Genomic DNA, 7296 nt, shown 5'->3' on the forward strand with positions numbered 1-7296 from the left:
AAGCCCAAAAGCCATAGAAAGAACTGGCACTTGTCAAGTGCCTACTATGTGCCAGATGCTTCTGTTACCATATGTTTGCCTGTGAAATGGGGATGACAATAAAATAATGCCAGCCTCCCCGGGTTGATTCAGAATCCAGTGAGAGCCATGGAATCACTTAGCACAGAGGCTGTACTTAATAAGCCCTTGAGAAATATTGCTATTATTACCTTTTTCATTATTATTATCTTCACAAAGTAGATATTGCCAGTGCTGCCTCTCTGGTAAGGACCTGAGGCTCAGGGAGATGAAATGCCCAAGGTCACTGGACTAGAGCGAGGATTCTAACCCACAGGGCTCAGTTCCTGTGCTCTCTCCATGTCACGAGACAGAGGCCAGGAGATCGGGAGATAAAATGAAGGCTCAGGATGAGCATGGCATGCAGCCAGGCTTGTGGGGAGGGTGCATGGCGTTAGGCCCCCTGCTGGGTGAGGGGGCCTCTGAATGGCAGCTGCAGAGAGAATGTGGACACACGGGGCTGGCCCGGGCCCTGCAGATACAGTTGTGGTCATTGTGGTGGGGACCTGCTCAGCACCCAGAGAAACAGTAGAGAAGTGGCTACAAAGCATGAGGGGGTTGGAACCAGGTCCCAGGGCACCAGACAGGGTCAGGCCAGCTCAAGGGGCCATCTCTTGGGGACCTTGAGAATTTAGGAAGTGCAGGTTGACAGCATCGGCAGGGACCATATTTTTGGCTCCTCCTTGCTTAGCCTAACCCAAGCATTACATTGCAGTGATTAAAAAGTAGAAGGTAAGGGTGTGGGCCGAGCATGTTTCGCAACACGTGGAAGGAGAAGATGGCATATCCCATCTCTACCACCCTGTTAGCCACACGTGGCCTGGGTGGTCTGCGCCACCCTTATTTGGCATCACCCACCTATGCAGGCAGCAACCAGGTGAGACAGCAGTTGCAGGGGTGAAAGCCCTGGCTTTGGGGTTGGAAAGCCCTGGCTTGGATCCTGGCTCTGTGACCTGGGGAGGCTCTGAGCCTCTGTCGCCCCTTCTAAAATAATACCAAGCTCTCAGGGTTAATCATGGATCAAGTGAGAACCATGAAATCACTTAGCAGAGGCTACACTTAGTAAGCACTTTGATAAACATTGTCATCTTTGTCACTGTCTCGGTCCATTCAGGCTGCTATAACAACGTATTATACACCAGGTAGCTCATGAACAACAGAAATTTCTCTCTCACAGTTCTGGAGGCTTGGTAAGTGCAAGACCAAGGTGCTGGCAGACTCAGTGCCTGCTGGGGGCTCACATTCTAGTTCACAGACTTCAACTTTTTGCTGCCACCCCACATGGCAGAAGGGGAAAGGGGTCTCTCTCAGGCCTCTCTTACACGGGCACTAATCCCATTCACGGGGGCTCCATTCCCGTGGCTTCATCATCTCCCAAAGGCCCCGCCTCTTAATAACAGCACTTTGGGGCTAAGGATTTTAACGTAATACTTTTGGGGGGACTTAGGCATTTAGGCCACAGCAGTCATTATTGTTATCATTTTCACAACAGCACCGTGAAGCTTCCTCAGCAGATGCTGCCTCAGTTTCCTTGGCAGATGCCCTCAGTTTCCCCATCTGTAAGAAAATCCCAAAAACAAACAAAAGAAAACAAGCAAAAACCAGGAATAGTGCTGACGACTCCAGAGCGTGGCTTTTAGGATTCAATGAGCGCACACAGCACGGCGCCTGGTACATGGACGCCTTTTCATTCCTTCCTCCTTCCTCAGCTGCTTCTGCCGGGCTGGTCGCTCCAATTATCCTAATTCACTGAGAGTCCACGGCTTCGCTTCCGGTGTTCCTCGTGCTGTAGGGTCCTGGGATGCAGAGCCAGGCTGAGGAGGTGGTGACGCTTGCCATGTGCCCAGGGGACACAGGGAAAAGCCGGACTGTCAGCCAGAGAGAGAGACAATTCTTCAGAGGCTGCGCAGCCCCTTTCTGCCCCATTATCTCCTGTCATTCTTGTACCCACTGGGGGGATGGGGTGTTGTGATCTTCATGCTGCAGATGGAGAAAGTGAGGCAAGTAACCAGTGCAGGGTCACAGCGGGTCCTTGATGGGACTCATCCTAGCTGCATCCTTCCACAGCCACCTACCCACGCTGGGGTCATGGCTGCCAAGGCGAGAAACTGCAAACCCGGGGCACCGAGGGCGGGTGTCTGGGGCTCCTCACAGTTGGAGGTTCACCGGCTTGGCAAAGTCTGCACCTCCATGGCCTGGTAGGCTGGGGGGACCTGGTGGTGGGGGACAGCTGGAAGAGGCAACTTTCTCCTAGAAATCTCACCCTCTTTCCAAAGATTCGCCCCGCAGTCATGGTGGGCTTTTTAGAGTTCTAAACTACTTAGTATTTTGCAAGGAGGTCTCAGGGCTCTGTGAACATCTGCCTCAGATGGAGGCTTCAAGAGTATCTGCTTCAGGCCTTCCACCCACTTGATTGATCAGGAAACAGCCCCAGAGAGGAGACGTGATTTAGCCGAGAGCAGGGCTGGTAGCGGGACACTGCAGCCCGGCGTTCTCACAGCATCGCCGGATCAGGGAGACGAGAGGCCCGGGGTCGAGGCACTCAGAGGAGAGGACACTGGCAGGGCAGCGAGGCCACGGTGAGATGCTAGCTCTCATTCTGCCGGGCATTGCTGTCAACTTGTCACTTTGTCTTTTCCCTGCAACAATCCTTGGGGGGTCAGTGTTGTTGTCCTCACTCTGCAGCGTAAGAAACAAGACTCAGAGAAGTCCGAAGTCACGTAGCTTCTTAGCGGAAGAGGCAGAATTTAAATCTGCACCTGCCTGTCTCCTGACTGGAGTGATGTGTCTACAAGGCAAAGAACACCCAGGATTGCTGGCAACCACCAGAACCGAGCCGAGGCAAGGGAGGCTTCCCCTCTAGCGCTTTCAGAGACAGTGTGGCTCTGCCAGCACCCTGATTGTGGACTTCTAGCTTCCAGAACTGTGAGACAATAAATTCCTATTGTTTTAAGCCACTTGGTTTGTGGCACTTCATCACACAGCCTAGAAAACTAATATACCTCCTTCGCCTGGTACAGGAGGAGGAGTGACTATTGACATAGCGGATCCCACCCATGGTCCTGCTGAAATTTAGACTCACACAAACCCAAGGTGGAGGAGAGTAAATGTTCATTGTTTGACACTTATTTACTCCGTGCCAGCCTCTGTGCTGGGCACCTTACATATGCCATCTTGAGGTAACTATGGCCATTTCCATTTCACAGATGAAGAAACTGAGGCTCACAGGAGGGAAGTTATTTGCTCCTAAGCTCATTTTTCCCCTGACCCTAGTTTCCGTTCAAGGAGCAAAGCCAGACTCCAGTTCGAGTCCGAGGGAAACAGGTTACTCACTTCCCTTCTCTGAGCCTCAGTTTCTTCATCCAGAAAATGGAAATAATAGTATCTGCCTCTCAGGTGGTCGTGAGAATGAAATGAGCTCATTCCTTCATTCGATAAATATTTACTGAAGGTCTCCTCTGTGCCCACCCCTGCTCTAGGCCCTGTAAACCCAACGGTGAAGAAGATGGGCCTAGTTCTGCTCCGAAGGAGCCAGGTTCTTTCAGACAATGCCTGCCAGGTGTTCCGCAGGGGCCAGCACTTAGCAAGTGCTCAGGTGAAACTTATGGGGATAAGAATACAGGATTGAATGTGATGGTGTGTGGAATGGGCTTGGCCTGTAAGAGGAGCCCACTTCGTCACTAATTCTCTACCACTGTTGGAGGTGGCACAGGCCCCTGGCCAAGGAAAATATAAAGTCCTCTGGGCCTGGGCCCCGGGTTCTTGGGCACCCAGACGCTGCTCCAAGCTGCCTCCCCAAAGCCAGCAGAACTCTCTGCCCTGGCGTGACCTGTGGAGGTAGCCGAAGGGGCCTCGGGTCTTCTCGAGGGCCCTGCATTGCTGCACTGTCCCCTCAGCCGTGGCTCCTCAGCTCAGCCCCACCCACTCCCTGACACTGTCCCCGCCTGGGCCACGCCTGAGCCTGCCCTGGAGGCGCTCCCAGCTGTCCTGATATCCCCTCTGGCTTCTGCAGACACTCCCCCTTTCTGCCCCTGGAGGCCTCCTCTGGGCACCAGCCCCTCCCCCAACCTCTCCAGAGGTGTCCCAAGACATCATCCCTGTGCTATTCTTTTTTCCTGACAACTGTGGCATCAAATGTCAACCGGGCTCTGCTCAGCACAGGCAGGGTGGGGGTTCTGGACAACTGTGTGGTTTAGGGGATGGTCCTCCTGAGCCCCCTGTGAGGTGTTAGCAACGCTTGGGTGGGCTGTGGTCTGGCTCAGCTCCCAACCCACTGCGCTGCCTCCAGCAAGCCTCGCCTCCCAGACTCTGGCTTCTCGGAGCCCACCACGGGAAACCACGGCTGCCCTCTCTGCTCTCCCCCGGGGGCATGAGGACTGGGGGACACATGCAGCGGCCAGCCCCAGAGCTGACTTTCTTCCAGGTGCAATAGGCTCTGGAAGGGGGGTGCTGGGGCTACAGAGCAGCTACGCCCGTCAGACCTCAGAGAAGCTCGTCCTCCCGTCCTCACTCGCCCCGAGTGAGCCGGGAGAGCTGGCACTGAGCACTGGGGAAGCGGCTCGGCCGACAGCTCAGCAGTGGCAGCAGCGGTGGTGGCAGGGGCTATTCTGAGAGCTGGGCGGGGCTGGGGAGCTGAGACTGCAGGAGGGGAAGCAGCGGGAAGGAGACAGCCTCGTGAGGGCAGGGAGGGTGGGGGTGGGGGTGGGGGCGTCTGCCCATGGCAGTGTGCCCTGGGGGGATTGTGCCTTGTGTGCTCATCACTGGGAGAGGGTGGGCTAATGGAGGTACTAAGGCGTGCACTGGGAATGTTTGGGTGTATACATTTTGTGACCCAAGTGTGAGCTGAGTGGGTAAATCACACCCCCGTAAGCGTGTGGGCAAGCGGGTGTGTGTGCGCTGGAATGCGAGCGTGTTTAAACGCACAGGCAGGTGTGAGTGGAAGCGCATGTGGAAGGAGTAAGAATGAACGGGAAAGCAAGCAGGGGCTTGTCTGTGAGCAGGACGAGTGTGGGCGTGGGGAGGGGGAGGGGAGCGTGAGAGCCAGCTGGTCAAGGGAACTGCAGGAGGAAGGTGAGGATCTGAGGAATGGCACAGTAATGGCCCTTGCCACGTGAGTCGGGCACATGGCAAGTGTGCACTGAGTGAGCCAGAGTGAGGGGATGCGAACGTGTGCGTGGCCAGAGCAGGTGGGAATGTGTGACTTGGGAAAAGTAGGAAGGGAAGCTATGTATGTGCGACAACCACAGTTAACAAAAACTGCTAGCATTTATTGAGCACTTATTCAGACCCTGGCGCTGACATTCACAAACTTACTTAATTCTTCAAATATTCTGTGAAGGTAGTACTATTGTGCTAGCCATTTATAGCGTAGGAAATAGTGGCTCCGAGCAGATAAGTGACTTGCCCATACTCTTAAACCCTATGTTTTCTGCCTCATAATGAATGTGTGAGCAGGAGCCAAGTTGGGACTGAAGAAGAATGTCGTCAGTGTGCACTGGGGGTGTGTGTTTGACTATCTGTGTAGGGGGGACTGAGTGTGCCAGACGTGGGCCCCAGAGGAGAGTCCAGGCAGCAGCTGTGGACCCTGGGCAGGGCAGGGGCCCGAGCAGAGCCTGAGTCAGCCTCTGGGCATCTCTGCCAACCTGGCTTCCCAGCCCCGCAGTGGCAGCCTGTGCCAAGGCCCCCAGCTAAGGATCCTCCCAGCTCTGGTATGGCCTCCAGCAGGGGCCCGTCTCACAGCTCAGAACTGGGCCAGGGCTGGAGACTGGCGTGAGGCTTTCCTGGTCTTCAGGGTACCTGAAGGGGCATCCCCATGTGAGCTGCCCAGGCCTGGAAGGCATTATGAGAGCTGTGGGAGGGGGCTCCAGCAGTGATTTTAGGCCCCTTGTGACCCTAAACAGAACCACCTGGAGGGTGTATGTGTGCGTGTGTGTGCGCGTGTGTGCGCGTGTGTGCACGGGGAGGGGGCAGCCAACAGTTCCCATGCCCACCCTCGCCTTCAGGATGTGACTCAGGCAGATGCCACGCCAGGCATCTGCAAGCTGGGCCTGCTCCCCCCTCAGGGGGTGAGGAGGGGCCCCTCTAGCCCTACCCTCGACCTCACCCTTGGCCCTGCTCCTCAGGTCCTAAGCTGGAAGGAAGGAATTTTTGAGAGCAGAGGACTGTCTCCCGTGGCCTGGGCCCAGCCCTCCTGCTGCCCAGAGGACTCTGCACCTCTGGCCTCCCCAGGAGGGAGGTACTGGCTGGTGAGAGAGTCAGGAGCTTGAGATTATAGTCCTGGCCATGCCCTCCACTGGCAAGTCCTGGCAAGTCACCTCCACACTCTGGGCCTCAGTTTCCTGATTGGCAAAGTAGGAATATTGTGCTAACGGGACACAAGGTGTTGCTGGCAGGGCAGCAAGTGGTCTGGGTGAGCAGGGAAGTGAGACAAATGTCGGGAGTTGGGGATAGAGAAGGTGTCAGGGTTAAGCTGACATTGGGGCAGAGCTTTGAAGAATACGAGAATCTCTGATGGGGCGCTGGGAGGGGAAAACCCTTTCCCCTCCCTGTCCTAGGCAGAGGGAAGAGATGCCCTGAGCAAAGGCTGGCAGGTGCACTGGTGGCTGGAACCTAGCCCAGCACCCTGTGGGATGAGGTCATGGACTGCTCAACCTCTCAGCTAGCCTCGCCTTCTGAGGTCACGTGATCCGATTACCATCTGACTCCAGTAGTCTACGCAGTAGGGATCTCATTTGTCTCAGTCGCTGCTCTCCTCTAGTGCCCTGGACAGGGTCTGGTACATCAAAGGTGCTCAACAAATATCTGTTAACCAAACGAGCAGCTTCTCCCCAAACACCATGAAGGCAAGCGCTTGTTCCAGCAGCTCCTGTGAGAACCTCCCACAGACTCTAACACAGCGGTTTGCCAAATGTGGTCCCTTATGCATCACCTGGGAGTTGGCTAGAAACGCAAAGTCTGGGGCCCCAACCCGGACCTGCAGAATCAGAAGCTCTGGAGCTGAGGCCCGGCAGTCTTAGCAAGCTCCTGAGGACGGTTCTGCTGCACGTTAAACTTTGAGCACTGAAGCTCTAAAGCTATGTCCACGGGCACCATAAGAGCCCATGAAGAACACTTTTGCAGATGAAGAAGCTAGAACTGTGGCAAAGCCTGCCCTAGAACCCGGGTATTCTTGACCCATTCCTTTTCCCCAGGCCAGGCCAGGGCACAAAGAAGAGGAGTTTGCTCATCCGCCCAGTCAGG

This window comes from Eulemur rufifrons, chromosome 8, assembly GCF_041146395.1.
Source record: "Eulemur rufifrons isolate Redbay chromosome 8, OSU_ERuf_1, whole genome shotgun sequence".
NCBI lineage: Eukaryota > Metazoa > Chordata > Mammalia > Primates > Lemuridae > Eulemur > Eulemur rufifrons.